The sequence below is a fragment of the Choloepus didactylus genome, chromosome 5 (genome assembly GCF_015220235.1).
Source record: "Choloepus didactylus isolate mChoDid1 chromosome 5, mChoDid1.pri, whole genome shotgun sequence".
Taxonomy (NCBI): Eukaryota; Metazoa; Chordata; class Mammalia; order Pilosa; family Megalonychidae; genus Choloepus; species Choloepus didactylus.
This window is the reverse complement of record NC_051311.1, coordinates 104,047,477-104,065,170: the sequence shown is the minus strand read 5'-3', so window position 1 is coordinate 104,065,170 and position 17,694 is coordinate 104,047,477. Positions and strand designations below refer to the sequence as shown.

At 36.6% G+C, this 17,694-nt stretch overlaps 1 protein-coding gene across 5 annotated transcripts in view; it reads right to left on the bottom strand.

Annotated features, from left to right (window-relative positions):
* RUNDC3B (RUN domain containing 3B) overlaps nucleotides 1–17,694 on the bottom strand; it is a 245,960-nt gene that overhangs the window by 140,612 nt on the left and 87,654 nt on the right. The gene's annotated exons all lie outside the window — the stretch shown is intronic.

Here is a 17,694-nt window from a genome sequence, read left to right as displayed (position 1 = left end):
TGCCCAGCATTTTTCCCTATAGTGAAGCAATATTATCACAATCTCAAAGACAGCAAATACAGGGTTTATTTACACTAGTCTATTTTCAAATCTATGTAGACAATACTTGTAAACATAGAACACAGTTTCTGTCTTCCAATAATTCTAAAGGTTATTTACAAATTTACTAAATTAAAAACTATGAGCCTGTGACCTTTAGTAATACATGCTAACCTCCCATACTGAAATACTGATAGGGCAGATGGGCCACCAAGGCAACTGCATATGAAAAAATAAAGTATTCAGTATCTCACTGACAAAATTTGAATATGAACCTAACTTTCCTAATTCCTGTAAAGCTTTCTGTTTTAGTTGCTAGATTTTAAAATACCTTTGAAAAAATATAATATGGGCCTAAGATATTTTTCCACAAGAGGATGTAAGGTCTTTGAATTGACTTCTATAAAAATACACTACGTAAAAACTAGCCTATGTTCAATAACTAGGGAATCATTAAATTGTTAATCTACTTATATTACATGTAGACAGTGAACACCATCCCATTCTACCCCACAAAAAGGAAAACATTTTAGTAAATGAAATTTTTCTTGCTTTTTTCAGAATTCATGAGTTTATAAAGGTTACAAAAAGATTTAATATACTCACAGTCTCACTATCAATCTTGAATAGTCTTTCACAGTATACCAAGTACTTTTACAAACATTTTATCATTTGATACTTGCCAAAAACCCCATGAAGTAAATGGGGAAGGAACTTAGTTTCAAATTTATCACTAAGAAAAAAGTCAGAGGTTCAAACAATTTACCCAAGCTCATATAGGTAAACTGCTCAAGGAGGCAACCCAATTCTTTAAGTGTTATATTTTTCTATAAAACCATGCTTCTTCTTGTGAAACCAAAAAAAAATTTTAGAGAATTTAACCTATCTGTGGTTCACAAAGAATTTTAAATGAATAAAAAGTAAAAAGAAGGAAAAAAATAAAGAGTTAAATATTTAACCTCTGACAGATATTAGGCTGTAAACAAATATTGTGGAGAGACCAATATGGAATAGATTTATTTTGTTTCCTTGAAAATATGGGGATTGTTTTTATTGATCTATATAAAACTTCCAGACTAACAAAGAATTAGTAAAGTAAATGGAAGGAATTTTCTACATACTCCATCCACTAAGGTAAAGATCTTTAGACAAATTCATATATATGAGATTTTGTCCCTCCGCTAAGACTAAATTGGCTGTTGACAGAATGTTTTATCTATTCCAGGAAGAACTATGCTTCCAATGTTTCTAGATCGCCAAATTCCATTGGTCCTAATGCTTTAGAAAAAGATTCTAGTCTTTGATACTGGGAAAAGACCCAGTAATCTTATTTTCTTACATAAGAAAAAATCTTATTCCCCATCTTGAGCCCACCATGGTTTAAAAGTAAATTCTAAGAATCAAACTAAAACTATTTTTGATTGCTTCCTAATGTCAACATTAGGGACTGCTGAAGAATACCAAAAACCAAACAAAATGAAAACTGCTTTAGAGATATTTTTTAAAATCTAAAGGTCTTTTATGTGTGTGCATATATATAATATTGCTTTGAGGTTTTTCCTTCTATTTAGTTTTCCAAATGATTTTTAAGCTAATCAATATAAGTAAAAATCCTTGTGATATGTGAAATCAATAATTCCACTCAAATAAATACCTTAAGCACACCATTACATAAGCCTGACTTAATATAAGAGCCTTCACTGGCTCTTCACTCTCAGGAGGAGAGGAAAAGGTAGTTAGAAGATTATCCATTATATGCTGAACTTTTTCATTATTGGTTGTGGTTAGGGAAAAATGTATTTTTCAAGAAATGGACTTCTAGGTTGAAGATATTTTAAAAATAATAACCTAATTCAGTATTAAGGATAATATTTAATTGAAGAGATCTGAAAAAGATGACATTTTTATCATTTAATATCAAAGACTAAAGTCATTCACGTGTCTCGAAGAGGAAAAAGCTACTTGGAAAAATTAATTTATGATTTCCTTAAACCAAAATATCAATAACTTTGAAAATATCAATAATTTTTACTAAAATTTAATTCCTGTTATCAACACTTTCAAAGACTTCAAAGAATGTTAACTTTCAACCTCATTATGTTATCTCATAGGAAAAACCGAAACATGAGTAACATTCGCTTATATAACAAGGTTATGCAACAAATGAGCAAAGAGAAAAGCCTGAGATGATTAATCCAATAACAGTAAGGTACACACTAATAAAAAATTATCTTTCTTTTGTAAAAAAATATTTTTTGTTTTAAAGAAAATATTTTTACCAAAGGAATCTAACCAAAACAGTGTACTGAACTGCAAGAACATATTATAAATACATTCACAGCTAAAATTAAAAAAATCAGGACTTGACTCTGCGAAGTGTGACTACAGAGCCTGCCGGTTAAGTGTTATGAGAAACAATGTAATTGTTTTAAGTTGGAATTGACAGGATCCCATTTACTTTTAAAAACATCAGCAGGAAGCACGATGGATATTGGAAGAGGGCAACCTGGAACTTAGTTACAGCCCGTTAGGGGAGTTTAGCCAAGAGATGAGAGTAGTCCGGACTACCTTGTAAGTAGTGGAGACACAGATAGATTCAAGATAGATTTTGGAGATAGGATTGACAAGACTTGCTAATGGACTGATTATAGGGTGTGACAAAGAATCAAGTAGGAATTTTAGATTCTGATTTGATCAACCATGTAGGTAGGTATTGATACCATTTGCTAAGAAGGCTGAACAGAGTTCTTTAGAGAGAAAAAAATCAGGATATGTGAGCTTTCTAACTAGAGATTTAAATGTGAGAGTTATAATCATATAGATGATGAAGCTGTAGGGATAGATGAAATTCTAGAAAAGAGAAAAATGAATAAAGAAGCACAGACAACCCAGGACTGACCCCAGAGAAGTAGTGACATTTGGAAATTATGAAGAGAAAAAGAAGCTAGAAAAAGAGATTGAGAAAAAGCAATTATAGAGGTAGAAGGAAAAACTCAGTGTGATATCTCTTACATCAAAGGCAAAGAGGTTTTTCAAGAAAAAGGAAGCATTCAACCATTTTAGCTGAAGGATAGAGTACAATGTGGACAGAGAAATGTCCATTGAATTTGGCAGCTTGAAGATTATTGGCATTCCTAAAAAAAAACTGCCTTTGGTGGAGTGGTGAGGGGCAGAAGCCACACAAGAGTAGACAGAAGAACGACTCTATGGTGTGAAAATGATTACAGTGAGCACAGTAACTTTTGAGAAGTCTGGTGATGAAGCAGAACAGAAAAATAAGCAGTATATAGTAGAGGGGGGAAGTGGTTTCAATGGAAAAGATTTTCTTTTTAAGGTAGAAGATACTGGTATATGTTTCTAGATGAACAGGAATAATCCAGTAGTGGGAGAGAGACTGAGCATGTGGACAAAGAAAGGTGTTATCTAAAGGAAGGGGTGAATGAGGATAGGATCCAGGAGAGAGTGGCCTCTGATAAAAGGAAAGACAACCCATCACAACAAAAAGGAACAAAGAGAATATGGTTAATGTGTGTTTGGTGATAGGAATAAAAGAGTTCATTAATGATAGGTTAAATTTTCTCAAGAAAGTATAAGCCAAAGGGAATCATTTAAGAATAAGGGTATTGGCAGGGGCTATGGGAATGTTTGCAGAAAGAAGACACAGTATAATATAATCATTATAGGGAGTGGAAAAAGCAGGACTATTAGAGAATCCAAGCGGAGATGCTGTATACTCCTTAACTGATGTCTATAATCACGAATTGGAAGATCATCTTGGATGGTCTCCACTATTCATCTTATTTAAAACATTCAACATCACAGAATTATTTCATTATATAAAGATCTCTTTGAAATTAAGTTCCATAGCCAACCTCTTAATCACTACCAATTTACTGAGTGCTTACTGTGTGCAAAGAACTGGCTAAGTACTTTTTCTAATTTAATGCCTTATTCAACTTGACACTCATAATCCCATGAAGTGGCTATTGTAATTACTGTCATTTTGTATATGAGAAAACTAAAGCTTAGAGAGGTTAACAATTTACTAGTATTCACAGAGCTGGTAGGGAATGGAATTGGGATTGAAATCCAGGTCTGTCTGACTTCAAAAGCCAGTGGTCTTTTGAAGTGCATCTTATCTCTCATTTCACACTGTACATGATACTGTTCAGTTCTATAAAAAAAACTTCTGACACTCAAATGCTTGATAAATAATGCATCTAAGAAGCATGAATAATCTTATGCATTAATCCTTGTTGAATGACAAAAGCATACAAATATTTGTTTTCTTGAATTGATTTTTTAAACAATGTAGCAAAGCATGTGAGATGCCTAGAATAACATCTTTGGGTATAGTCAAATGGATATTCTCAAACTACTTGTGGAAGTAAAAACTAACAGTATTATTTTGGAAAGCATTTTGGAAATATGAGTCAAGAACTTAAAAACACTCATACATTTTAACTCTGTTTCCAATACTAAGACCTTATAACAAGACAATATTCTATATAGTGAAACAGTGCATATTATTTCATACATTATTGTAGCATTTTTTTATGATAGTGCAAAACTGAATATAAACAAATATCCAACTTGAAAGGGATAGTGAAGTACATTATGGGACAAACATAATATGTAATGTTGTGTAACCATTAAAAATTCCTATAAAAGTGTTATAATAGGAGAATGTTTAATATAATGTGAAATGAGATTAATAGCAGAATGAACAGCAAAATTCAATCATAATGGTATTTAAAATATGCCCAGAAAAAAACACTAAAAAGAAATAGATCAGATATTAACAATGGCTCTTTTTAAGTGCTGGGTGTAAGGATGATTATTTTCCCCCTTATTTCCATTTTTGGATTTTTTCAGATTTTCTCTATAATGAGGAAAATTGAAAATAATATTTTAAAATGAAAAGTCAGTAACCATATTAAATTTTTAAAAATCTTCATATTAAGTATTCATTAGAATTGATGATAAATGAGAATTTATTACTTCAAACAACCAAAAATTCTTCTTGCAAAACTTAAGCAGTAGGAAGTACCTCTCATCTTCCATTTGTTCTGTCTCTATCACTGTGATTCCTTACTTCCAAAAAATAGAAAGAATTGGCCCTAATGGTCCAACTTCCAGCTTTTCTTGGATCCTTACACACATTAGATAATCTTGATATCTAATTTTCAAAACAGTGCTATAACATAAGAACATATTTCATTTCATGAAGAACTTTTTAAGCATTTAAAAACAGGGAAAGGACATCATCAACATAGCAAGGTAAGCAGCTACTGAAAACCTCTCCAAAGAGATTCAGTGAAAAAAAAAAACTGACAATTCTCACTTGTTCAAAACTCTGAAGGAAGGTATAGACTGGAGAAGGATCTTCTGTCCCAGACCAGCTGGTCCTCTCCCCTCCCCCTCACTGGATCCCACGCAGCTCAGGAAGTACCCAGAGGCAGTAGCTGACACAAACTATCAAGTCTCTCACAGCAGTGAGACAGATCCCCACCTATATCCAGACACAGAGAACCAAGCCCACAGGGACCCATGGCAGGACTTAAGCCACTAAGGAGGGAAGAAATAAAAAAAGGCAACAAGGAGGAGTTTCAAAATGGAGGAATACGGAGGGAATGGCAGAACTTTTCCCCAAAGCAGCAAGTATCCAGGCAGAAGCTGTCTGAATCACCTGTTTGGGGACCCAGGGAACAGGGGACAGGGGAGGACACTTCAAGGCTGAGGTCAGTGAGGGGTGAAGAGTCTGAGAAAACGTAGACAGATTGTGTTTCCAGCCCTGGGTCCTGGTGCCCATCACCCACCCTTGAGAGGAATAGCTGTGGGCAGCCAGATCCTTGCCTGGGGGACAGCTGCAGACTGGGATAGTTAGGGGAAGCCTCTGCTGCAAATAAAGCGGGGGACACAGCTTCACACTGAGCCAGATTTTAGCCAGCTAAGTGAGGGCACAGGAACCCCACAGTTTCAGCCCCACTCGCCGGTCAGACACCCAGGGATCAGAGATAAACAGCTTCTGAGTATAATTAAGACATCTGCAGGGCAGGCTGGAAACTGCAAGGGAATTACAGGGCTCTGAAGAGCCTCTCCAGACCATTATCCAAGGCCCATTGGAGCTGGTCTACACCCCCTACACGGGTACTCGGCCCTGTTTTGGCTGAGAAACACGGACAATCCAAGTGTCAAAGCACTACCCTAAAACAAACCCAGGACTTCCTTGCCAGTGAAAAGGAGAGCACTCCTGGGCTGGCTGCTGGCTGGGGAAATGGCACCTTTCAGGCCCACAGCCCAAGGCTTTCCACATGGGAGCCTGGGAACAACCAGGCACGTTATGCCCACAGGCCGGGTCTCACTCAAGGTGCACAGTGCCCACCCCTTACCCCTAGAGTCGGTGGCTTCCAGCACACATGGAGAGCAGTGGACTTGACTGGATTGTTGCCTGGTTGGTGTACTGGGCAGTAGGGGAGAATTAGGGTTATGGGGAAGAGAGAGCCCAAGAGTTCCCATATGATTAATGACTTTTTGTTGATTTCTAGACATTTGAATATCTTGATAAGGTTATTTTGAAAGTTGGTTTCCCTCGCTGGTCTATTTTTAGTTGCTTGGGTTTGCTCTGAAGGTCAGAAAAGCAGTTCGCCAGAGTGTACTTTCCCTGTCTTCCTAGCAGATGGTCTTTTGAGTCTGGCTTCTTACACTTAAGCATGAAACTTTCAAGATTCAACCAATGGGTACTATGTAACAGTATTTTGTTTCCTTTCATTGTCATAAATATTCCATTATATGTATACACCACATTTTGATTATCCATTCATCAGTTGATAGACATTTGAGTTGTTTTCACTTAGGCTATCATGAATAATGCTGCTATAAACATTCATGTACAAGTAGGTGTGATATACTTGTGATACTTTTGTGATATACTTCAAAGCACAAAGTTTAAAATTTTTCTAAAATATATCTACTTTTTAAACTACTTTTGTTTTTTGTCTCTTGTGCTTTTGGTGTCATCAAAGGAAGTAATACTTGTCTCCAAATCATAAAGATATACTCCTGTGTTTTCTTCTATGAGTTTTATTAGTTTTAGCCTTTGCCCTCAGTTCCATGTGAATTAGTGGTTTTTTTTTTCTTTATAAGAGAAGTTGTGGGTTTACAGAACAATCATGCCTAAAATACAGGATTTCCATATAGCACCCCACCAGCATCAACTAGCATTGATGTGGAACAATTGTTAAAATTGATGATACCACATTTTTATAATTGTACTACTAATTATGTTTTAACTTACGGTTCACTGTGTAGTATAATTTCATGAACTTTTTTTATTTTTTATTCTACCATACATACAATCTAACATTTCTCCTTTAATCTTGTTCAGATATATATTTCAGTGCTGTTAACTGCATTCACAATATTCTGCTGCCATTACCATCAACCATTACCAAAACATATACATCATTCGATAGGAACCCTGTACATTTTAAGCCTTAACTTCCCATTCTCTTTTCCAACCCCATCCACAGGTAATGTATATTCAGGATTCTGACTCTACGAGTTTGCTTATTCTAATTGTTTCATATCAATGAGCTCATACAATATTTATCTTTTTCTGTCTGGCTTATTTCACTCACCATGATATCTTCAAGGTTTATCCATGATGACACATGTATCAGGACTTCATTCCTTTTTACAGCTAAACAGTATTTACTGTATGTATATACCACATTTTATTTACCATTCATCAGTAAATGGGCACTTGGGTTGCTTCAATCTTTCGGCAATTGTGAAAAATTAGCTGCTATGAACATCAGTGTGAAAATATCCATTTGAGTCCCTGCTTTCAATTCTTTTGTATATATACCTACTAGTAGGACTGCCAGGTCATATGGTAGTTGTATACTTAGCTTTCTGAGGAACCTCCAAACTGTCTTCCAGAGTGGCTGCACAATTTTAGATTGCCACCAGCAACAAACGAATGTTCCTATTTCTCCACATCCTTTCCAACATTTGTTATTTTCTGTTTGTTTTTTTTTTTTTTTTTTTTTAATAGCAGCCATTCTAATGGGTGTAAAATGGTATTTGCTTGTGGTTTTGATTTGTATTTCCCTGATGGCTAATGATGTTAATCATCTCTTCAGGTGCTTTCTGGCATTTGTATATCTTCTTTGGAGAGATGTCTGTTCAAGTCTTTGGCCCATTTTGAAATTGAGTTATCTTTCTGTTGTTAAGTTAAAGGATTTCTTGTATTCTGGATATTAATCCTTTATCCGATACGTGGTTTCCAAATACCTTCTCCCCTTGTGTAGGTTGTCATTTTAATTTCATGATAAACTCCTCTGAGAAACAAAAGTTTTTAATTTTGATAAGGTCCCATTTATTGATTTTTTTCTTTTGTTGCCTGTGCCTAAGAAACCACTGCCTAACACAAAGTCCTAAAGATGTTTTCCTACATTTTCTGCTGGGAGTTTGATAATTCTAGTTCTTATATTAAGGTGTTTGATCCATTTTTAGTGATTTTTGTACACAGTTTGAGTTAGGGGTCCCCCTCCCTTTTTTTTTTTTGCAAATGGAGATCTAGTTTTCCCAGTATTATTGGCTGAAGAGATGATTCTTTCCCAACTGAGTGGTCTTTGTCACCTTTCAAAAATCAGTTGGCCATAAATTTGGGAGTTGATTTCTGAGCTCTTGATTCTATTCCATTGGTCTAGATGACTGCCCTTGTGCCAGTACCATACTGTTTCCATTACTGTGGCTTTATAATAAGTTTTAAGGTCAGGAAGTATGAGTCATTCAACTTCATTCTTCTTTTTCAAGATGGCTTTAGCCTTTAGGGTTCCCTTAACATTCCATATAAATTTGATGGCTGGTTTTCTCTGTTCTGCAAAGAGGGTTATTGGAATTGTGATTGGGAATGCAATGAATCTATAAATTGCTTTGGGTAGTATAGATATCCTAATGATATTTAGTCTTCCAATCCATAAATGTGGAATGTCCTACATTTGTTTAGATCTTTTTCAATTCTCTTAGTAACATTTGGTATTTTTTGTGGACAAGTCCTTTAGGTCCTTGGTTAGATTTACTCCTATTTGATTCTTTTAGTTGCTTCTGTGACTGGATTTTTTTTTTATTTCGTCTTCTAATTGTTCATTGCTTATGTATAGAAACACTACTGATGTTTGTGTGCTAATCTTGTACCCCACCACTATGCTGAATTCCTTTATTAGCTCTAGGAGTTTTGTTAGGGATTTTTAATGATATTCTCCATATAGGATTATATCATCTGCAAACAGGGCAAGTTTCACTTCTTCCTTTTCAATTTGAATGCCTTTTATTTCTTTTTCTTGCCTAATTGCTCTGGCAAGAACTTCCAGTAAAATGCTGAATAACAGTGATGACAGTGGACATCTTTATCATATTCCAGATCTTAGTGGAAAAGCTTTCCGTCTTTCAACATTAAGTAGGATGTTAGTTGTGGGATTTTCGTACATGCCCTTTACTGCATTGAGGAACTTTCCTTATATTCCTAGTGTTCTAAGAGTTCTTATCAAGCAAGGATGCTGTACTTTGTTGTGCTGGTTTGGATGTATTATGTCCCCGCAAACGTCATTATCTTTGATGCAGTCTTGTGTGGGCAGGAAACGTACTGGTGTTGATTGGGTTGGAGACATTTGATTGGATGTTTCCGTGGAGATGTGATCACTCAACTGTGGGTGAGATCTTTCACTGGATAATTTCCATGCAGTGTGGCCCCGCCTATCAGCACAGGCCTTGATTAGTTCATTGGAGCCTCATAAAAGCTCAGACAGAAGGAGCAAGCTTGCTACAGCCAAGAGGGACACTTTGAAGAATACACAGGAGCTAAGAAGAGAGGAGCTGCATATGAGAGACAGTTTGAAGACAGCCGTGGAAAGCAGATTTTTGCTCTGGAGAAGCTAACAGAGGAAAAATGCCCCAAGAGCAACTGAGAGAGACATTTTTGAGGAACTGCAGCCTAGAGAGGAACATCCTAGAAGAAAGCCACTTTGAAACCAGAACTCTGGAGCAGATGCCAGCCACATGCCCTCCCAGCTAACAGAGGTTTTCCGGACACCACTGGCCATCCTCCAGTGAAGGTACCCGATTGTTGATGATTTACCTTGAACACTTTATGGCCTTAAGACTGTAACTTTGTAACCAAATAAACCCCTTTTTAAAAAGCTGATCCATTTCTGGTGTTTTGCATTTCAGCAGCATTAGCAAACAAATATTTATCAAATGCCTTTTTTACATCAATTCAGATGATCATGTGATTTTTTTTCCCTTCATTCTGTTACTGTGGTATATTACATTAAATGATTTTCTTATGTTGAACCAACCTTGTATACCAGGGTGTGATGGTTAGGTTCATGTGTCAGCTTGGCCAGGTAATGGTACCCAGGTGTCTGGTCAAGCAAGCATTGGCCTGTTACTGCAAGGACATTTCTAGCTGGTTAATAAACCAGAAGGCTGGTTTATTAAATCATCAGTCAATTGACTGCAGCTGTGACTGATTATATCAATGAAGGGCATGTCTTCCACAATGAGAGAATGCAATCCACTGGATTTAATCCAATCAGTTGAAGACTTTTAAGCAAGACAAATAGAGGACCTTCAATTCTTCTTCAGCTGCCCAGCAAAGCATTTCTTGAGGAGTTCGTCGAAGTTGCCAGTTCATTACCTGAGGAGTTCATCAAACACGTTCATCAGAGCTGCCAGTTCGTTTCTTGGGGAATTCATCGAATAACTGCGTTGTAGTTTCCGGTCTGCTGCCTGCCTTACAGAATTTGGACTCATGCATACCCACAGCTGCCTGAGACACTTTTATAAGTCTTATATTTACAGACATCTCTTGTTGATTCCGTTTCCCTAGAGAAACCTAATTAATACACAGGGATAAATCCCACCTGATCACGGTGTATAATTCTTTTATTTTATGCTGTTGGATTCCATTTCCTAGTATGTTGTTGAGGATTTCTGCATCTATATTTCACAGGAGATACTAGTCCGTAGTTTTCTTTTCTTGTGATATCTTTATCTGGCTTTGGTATGAGGGTGATGTTGGCCTGGTGGATTTAGGGAGTGTTCCCTTCTGTTCAATTTCTTGAAAGAGTCTGAGCAGAACTGGAGTTACATCCTCTTGGAATGACTGGTAGAATTCCCCCTGTGAATCCATCTTGTCCTGGGATTTTCTTTGATGGGATATTTTTGATTACTGATTCAATCCAGTTACTAGTAATCGGTTTACTGAAATCTTCTATTTCTTCTTGAATAAATGCAGTTTGTGTGTTTCTAAGAATTTATCCATTTCATTTAGGTTATCTAATTTATTGGCATACAGTTATTCATAGTATCCTCTTACAGTCTTTTCTTTCAGTGTGGTCAGTAGTAATGTCGCCCGTTTCATTTCTCATTTTCACTATTTGTGTCCTCTCTCTTTTTTTCTTTATCAGTCTAGCTAAAGGTCTATCAATTATATGGACCTTTTCAAAAAAATAAGGGTTTTTTTCTTTTGTACTTATCTCTGCTCTAATTGTTATTTCCTTCCTTCTGCTCACTTTAGGTTTAGTTTGCTCTTCTTTTCCTAGTTCTTCCAATTTGAAGATTGGATCTCTGATTTGAAGTCTTTTTTCTTTTTTAATGTAAGTATCTATAGCTATAAATTTCCCTCTCAGCACTGCCTTCACTGCATCCCATAAATTCTGCTATGTTGTATTTTCATTTTCATTTGCCCTAAAGATATTTCCTAATTGCACTTTATTTCCTCTTTAACCTATTGGCTAAGAATATGTTGTTAAATTTCCACATATTTGTGAATTTTCCATTCTCCCCGTCATTGATTTCTAGCTTCATTCCACTGTGGTCAGAGTATACATTGTATGATTTCAATGTTTTTGAATTTATTGAAACTTCTTTTGTCACCCAAAATATGGTCTATCCTGGAGAATGATCCATGTGCACTATGTTTTCATTGAGTGCAGTATTCTATATACGTCTGTTAGGTCTAGTTGGTTTAGTGTATCATTTAAGTCCTGTACTTCCTTATTGATCTTTTGTCTAGATATTCTATCCATTATTGAGAGTGGTGTGTTGAAGTCTCCTACTATTAATGTAGAACCATCAATTCCTCCCTTCGAACCTGTCAGTATTTGCCTGATATATTTTGGGCCTCTGCTGTTAGATGCATATCTATTTATAATTGTTACATCTTCCTGTTGAATTGTTCCTTTTATTAGTATATAATGACCATCTTTGCCCTTTATGGCTGTTTTTGACTTAAGGTCTATTTTATCCGATGTTGGTATGTTGGTATAGCCACTCCAGGTCTCACTTGATTACTACTTGCATGGTAAATTTTTTCCATCCTTCCATCCTCAACCTACTTGTACCTTTGACTTTCAAGTGAGTCTCCTGTAGGCAGTATATAGTTGGGCCATGCTTTTTTATCCATTCTGCCACTCTGTCTTTTGACTGGGGAGTTCAGTCCATTTACATTTAAAAACACTACTGATAATACATGACTTTCTTCTGTCATGTTGCTATTCAGCCCTTGTAAATTATATGCCATGTTTGTCTCTCCCTTCCGTTAATGCCTACCTTTATATTTATTTGATTTTTTGTGCAGTACCACATTGAGTGCCTTCTCATTTCTATGTAGATATATTTTTCACCTATTTTACTTGGGGCTACCATGGGTTTAAAATTTAACATCCTAAATAAATAATCATATTTGGTTTAATACTAACTTAACTTTAACAGCATGCACATATACTTTTCCTATACCCCTCTAATCCTGCACCACTTTTTTGTTACTTTTTACCACTTATATCTTTGTAAATGTATGCTCAAAACCATAGATTCATCATTATTTTTTATGCATTTTCATTTTAGCACCTGTAGGAAGCAAGAAGTAGAGTTACATACCAAACAATACAATAAAATATACTGGCTTTTATAATTGCCCAAATGGTTACCTTTTCTACAGGTCTTTATTTCTTTATGCTGCTTTGAACCACTGTGTAGTGTCCTTTCCTTTCAGTAAGAATTCCCTTTAGCACTGCTCATAGCGCAAGTCTAATGGTGATGCATTCTCTCACATTTTGTTGCTCTGGAAATGCCTTAATCTCTCTCTTTTTTGAAACAGTGTCTTACAAGACATAAAATTCTTGGTTGGCAGTTGTTTTCTTTCAGTACTTTAAGTATTTCAACCCATGTCTTTTTGCCTCCAAGGTTTCTGATAAGAAACTAGCACTCAATCTAATTAGGACTCCCTTGTATGTAACACATTACTTTTCTCTTGCAGATTTCAGAACTCTCTCCTTGTCTTCTGCATTTGATGGTGTAATCAATATACGATGAGGTTTACTTTTCTTCATGTGTATCCTGTTTGCTGTTCTCTCAGCTTCTTGGATGTGCATACTCACGTCCTCTGCTAAGTTTGGGAAGTTTTCTGTCATTATTTCTTTGACTATTCCTTCTGCCCCTTTCTCTCTTTCTGCTCTTTCTAGGATTCCCATAATGCATATATTGGTATCTCATCACTTTCTTAGGCTATTTTCACTTTTAATATTTCTTTTTCCTTTCTGCTCCACAGCCTGACTCATTCCAAGTGTCTTGTCTTCAAGTTCACTGATTCTTTCTTCTGCCAGTTCAATTCTGGTCTTGAAACTCTCCTGGGCATTTTTCATTTCAATTATTGTGGTCTTCATCTCCAGTACTTCTCTTTGGTTCCTTTGTAAAGTTTATATCTCTTTAATTAGACTCTTATATTGCTCATTCATTGTTTTCCTGATATCTCTAGTTTGTTTTTTTGTCTTTTTTTTTTTTTTCTGTACTTTCCTTCATCTCCCTGAACATTTTTAAGATCATTTTTAAAAGGGCTTGTTAGGGAGGTCACATTCTTGTTTTCTTCGTTGGTGTGCATGGATTTTTATTCTCTTCCTTTGGATGGGCCATCGTTTCCTGTTTCTTTGTTTGTCTTGTATACTTTTGTTGCACACTTGTAGTTTCAAGATTTTAAAATGTGAACATTCCCTGGGATGTCTGTTTCTTGGTTTTGTAACCAACTGGGGATAAGACAAAAATTTTCTTGAGCTCCCGCCCTCTTATCTGGCAGTCAGCCCAAAGCAAATGCAGTGTGCGGGGTTTTCGTTGTCTTTCTGGGCTTCTGTCTTGTTCTGGGCTTTTGCTTGTTGGTTGCTTTGGAGTTTCCCTCTTTATAGGAGTTTGGTTGCCCCTGTTTCCCAGGAAATAGAGCTCCTCTCCCAGCTGTCTGAAGGCAGCAGGCCTTTGTCCCAGATAGTCTACCTCTATAATTTTTACACGCCTTTTACTGTATCAAGCTGCTTTTGCCCGGAGGGCAAATTCTGAGAGGAGGGTCACCCCAGAGAGGATTTTCCCAAGTAAGTCTTTCTGGGCCACAACAGGACTAGAGACCCATAAAGGAGGCACAGAGCGGCTCCAAAGTGCCCTGAGAACAAGGTGAGCAATGCCAGTAGGTGCTTCTCAGACAGTTCCACACAGCTGAGCTTTCCTGGCCTGTTCAGCAAATGCAGCCTTTAAGCTAACTGTTCCCCACAGCCCTGAGGAAGCGCTGCATCTTTAAATCTCCACTACCTCTGCCCCTGTCTGGAGAGGGTTAAAACAATGGCTGCCACAGGGTGGGTTGAAACAATAGCTGCCCTCACACGTATGACCCCTTGGTCTGAATTCACTAATCAAAAGCTGTGATCATAGATCAGCCGTGCCTACCCCTGGTCTTGGGAAAGAGGATTTTTTTATGCCCTTTTCTTCACCAGCAGCTAGCCAGGAACTGGAACCCATGGCAGCCTGTGGCACAAGTGGGGTAGGGGCACCAGTAGCAACCATGTGAGACAGCAATTTACTGTGCTTTACCACAATTTATCAGCCTCTTCCTTCCATTCTTTCCCAGATGCCGTACAGTGCTCTTCTTGCCTCTAGAGCTTCAAATTAGTTTTTTCAATAGTTTTTTCAGACAGTTCCTGATTGTTTAATCTTTGTTTTTCTGGCGGGATTGAGTCCTGGAGCTCTTTACTCCACCATTTTCCCCAGAAGTCTCTACTTTTGAAATTTTTGATCAAGAGACCAGAATTATGTTTTCCCTATTCAAGAGTAGAACTTATTTCCCTTCCTTCCTTCAGTTTTAAAAGCTATAAATTTCTAACTCTACATATAACTACAAAAAGCCAATGAACATCTTTTTTCTTCAGTTTATAAATAAGTTGTATTGAGAAATAATTCAGATACTATACAATCTGCCCATGTAAAGCACAAAGGTTTTTAGAATATTCTCAGTGCTGTGCAACTATCACAATCAATTTTAAAACACTTTTATCGTCCCAAATAGAAATTTTGAACCAGTAAAACCCCAATTCCCTCCAACAGCACTCTTCCTCCATCCCCTACCCCACACTCCAGCCCTAGGCAACCACTAATCTCTTTTTTGTCTCTATAGATTTGTATGGAATCATATAAATATGTAGTCTTTTGTGACTGGCTTCTTTCATGTAGCATAATGTTTCCAAGGTTTGTACATGGTGTAGCACATATCAGTACTTCATTCCTTTTTATTGCTGAATAATATTCCATTGTATGGCTATACAACATTTTGTTTATTCATTCATTAGGTGATGGGCAATTGGGTGGTTTCTACTTTTCACTGTTATAAATAATGCTGCTATGAAAAATGTGAACTTAGGTTTTTCATTCTCTTGGTCAAATACCTAGAAGTGAAATTGTTGGGTCAGATGGTAACTTTATGTTTAACCGTTTTTTTTTTTTTAAGCAACAATCCAGATGAAGTCCCACACTTCCGCATTTTCCCCACCTCCTTGGGGGGCCCTGCATATATATTTTCATTCTCCGCCCAAACTTCTTTGGGATGCATCACTATTTCACTCTAACCTATACAACCTACCATATCTCACTTCCTATTGAAAGTTCCATGTAATTGTGGTGTTTGAACAAACTGACTGTAGAAGTTATACTGTTAGGAAAATATAGATCCTGCACCAAATAAACGTCTCTTCCCCTGGTCTCACATGGAAGTTGAAGTTTAACACACAGTCAGTTTCAACCTTGACCCTTTGGCCTAATTTGCCCTAGTCTTAACCAGATCTGCTTCATTCATATCTCTAACTGAAGTCTGGGCTCTTTTACAGCTTTTTTTTTTTTTTAACAGTTGCTGTATGCACTAATACTGACATTCATATTTGCCAAGCTCTAGCTCTGAGTATCAGGTGTCACACAGATACCCAACATTCCAGAGACCAATCAGGTTATACACAAAGGGATTAGCATCTCAGAGTTAGCCATTACAATTCAGGAATAGATTTGACTTTTGTAAGAGCTCACAATCTAGGGACCATTACAATAATTGTTCCCCTGTTAGGTTGTGCTCTAAGATTCAATTCTGAGTTTACACATTATAGTTAGTCCATATTGGTGAAATATTATAGTGTCTGCCTTTGTTTCTGGTGTACTTCACTCAAAATGCTGTCTACAGGATCCATTCACCTCGTTCCATGTCTCACAGCTTCGCTCCTTCTCGTAGTTGCTCAATATTCCATTGTATGCATACACCACAGTTCACCATTTTGTTCATCAGTCAATGTACCCTTAGGCCACCTCCACCCATTTTGCAAAGTGGCAGCCCCATTTTACTTTCTTAGCAGCAGTGTAGGAAGATTCTAATTTCTCCACATTCTAATCAACACTTCTTATTATCTGTCTTTTTTATTATATCTATCATAGGAAGTGCAAAATAGTAGCTCACCATGCTTCTGATTTCCATTTCCATGATGGCTAATGTTGTTGAGTTTCTTTCATGTGCTTACTGGTCATTTGTCTATTCAGAACTTTGTCCATTTTTAAACTAGGCTATCTGTCTTCTCATCATTGAGTAGTAAATGTTTATATATATACATATATCTATGTGTATATATATATATATATATTCTAGATACAAGTTCCTTTTCAGATATATGATGGCAAAATTTTTCACCCATTCTCTGGCTTGTCTTTCCACTTTGTTGATGGTGTCCTTGAAGCACAAAATTTTTAATTGATGAAGTCAAACACATCTTTTTTTTTCTTTTGTTGCCTGTGCTTTTGCTTTCATATCTAAAAAATCACTGCCTAATCCAAGGTTATGAAGATTTAAGTCTTTGTTTTCTTCTAAGATTTTTATAGTTTTAAGTGTTACATTTAGGTGCTGGATCCATTTTGAGTTAATTTTTGTATATAGTGTGAAGCAGGGATCCACAAACTCATAAGAATATTAGTTTTTTTCATCTTAAACATGAAAAACTGTCCATCATTGTGCTGGTTTGGTTATATTATGTCCCCCAAAAAGCCATTTTCTTTAATGCAATCTTGTGGAGGGAGATTGATTAATCTGTTGATTAGGGTAGAACCTCTGACTGAATTATTTCCATGGAGTTGTGGCCCATGGATTCAGGGTGGGTCTTGAATAGTTCACTGGAGTATTTAAGAAAGAATCTAAGAGCCAACATGGACCCAGATGCTTGCTGACACTTGGAGATGCTTGGAGATACAGACATAAGGATACTTGGAGATGTTAAGCCCCGAGTTTGCCCCAGAGAAGCTAAC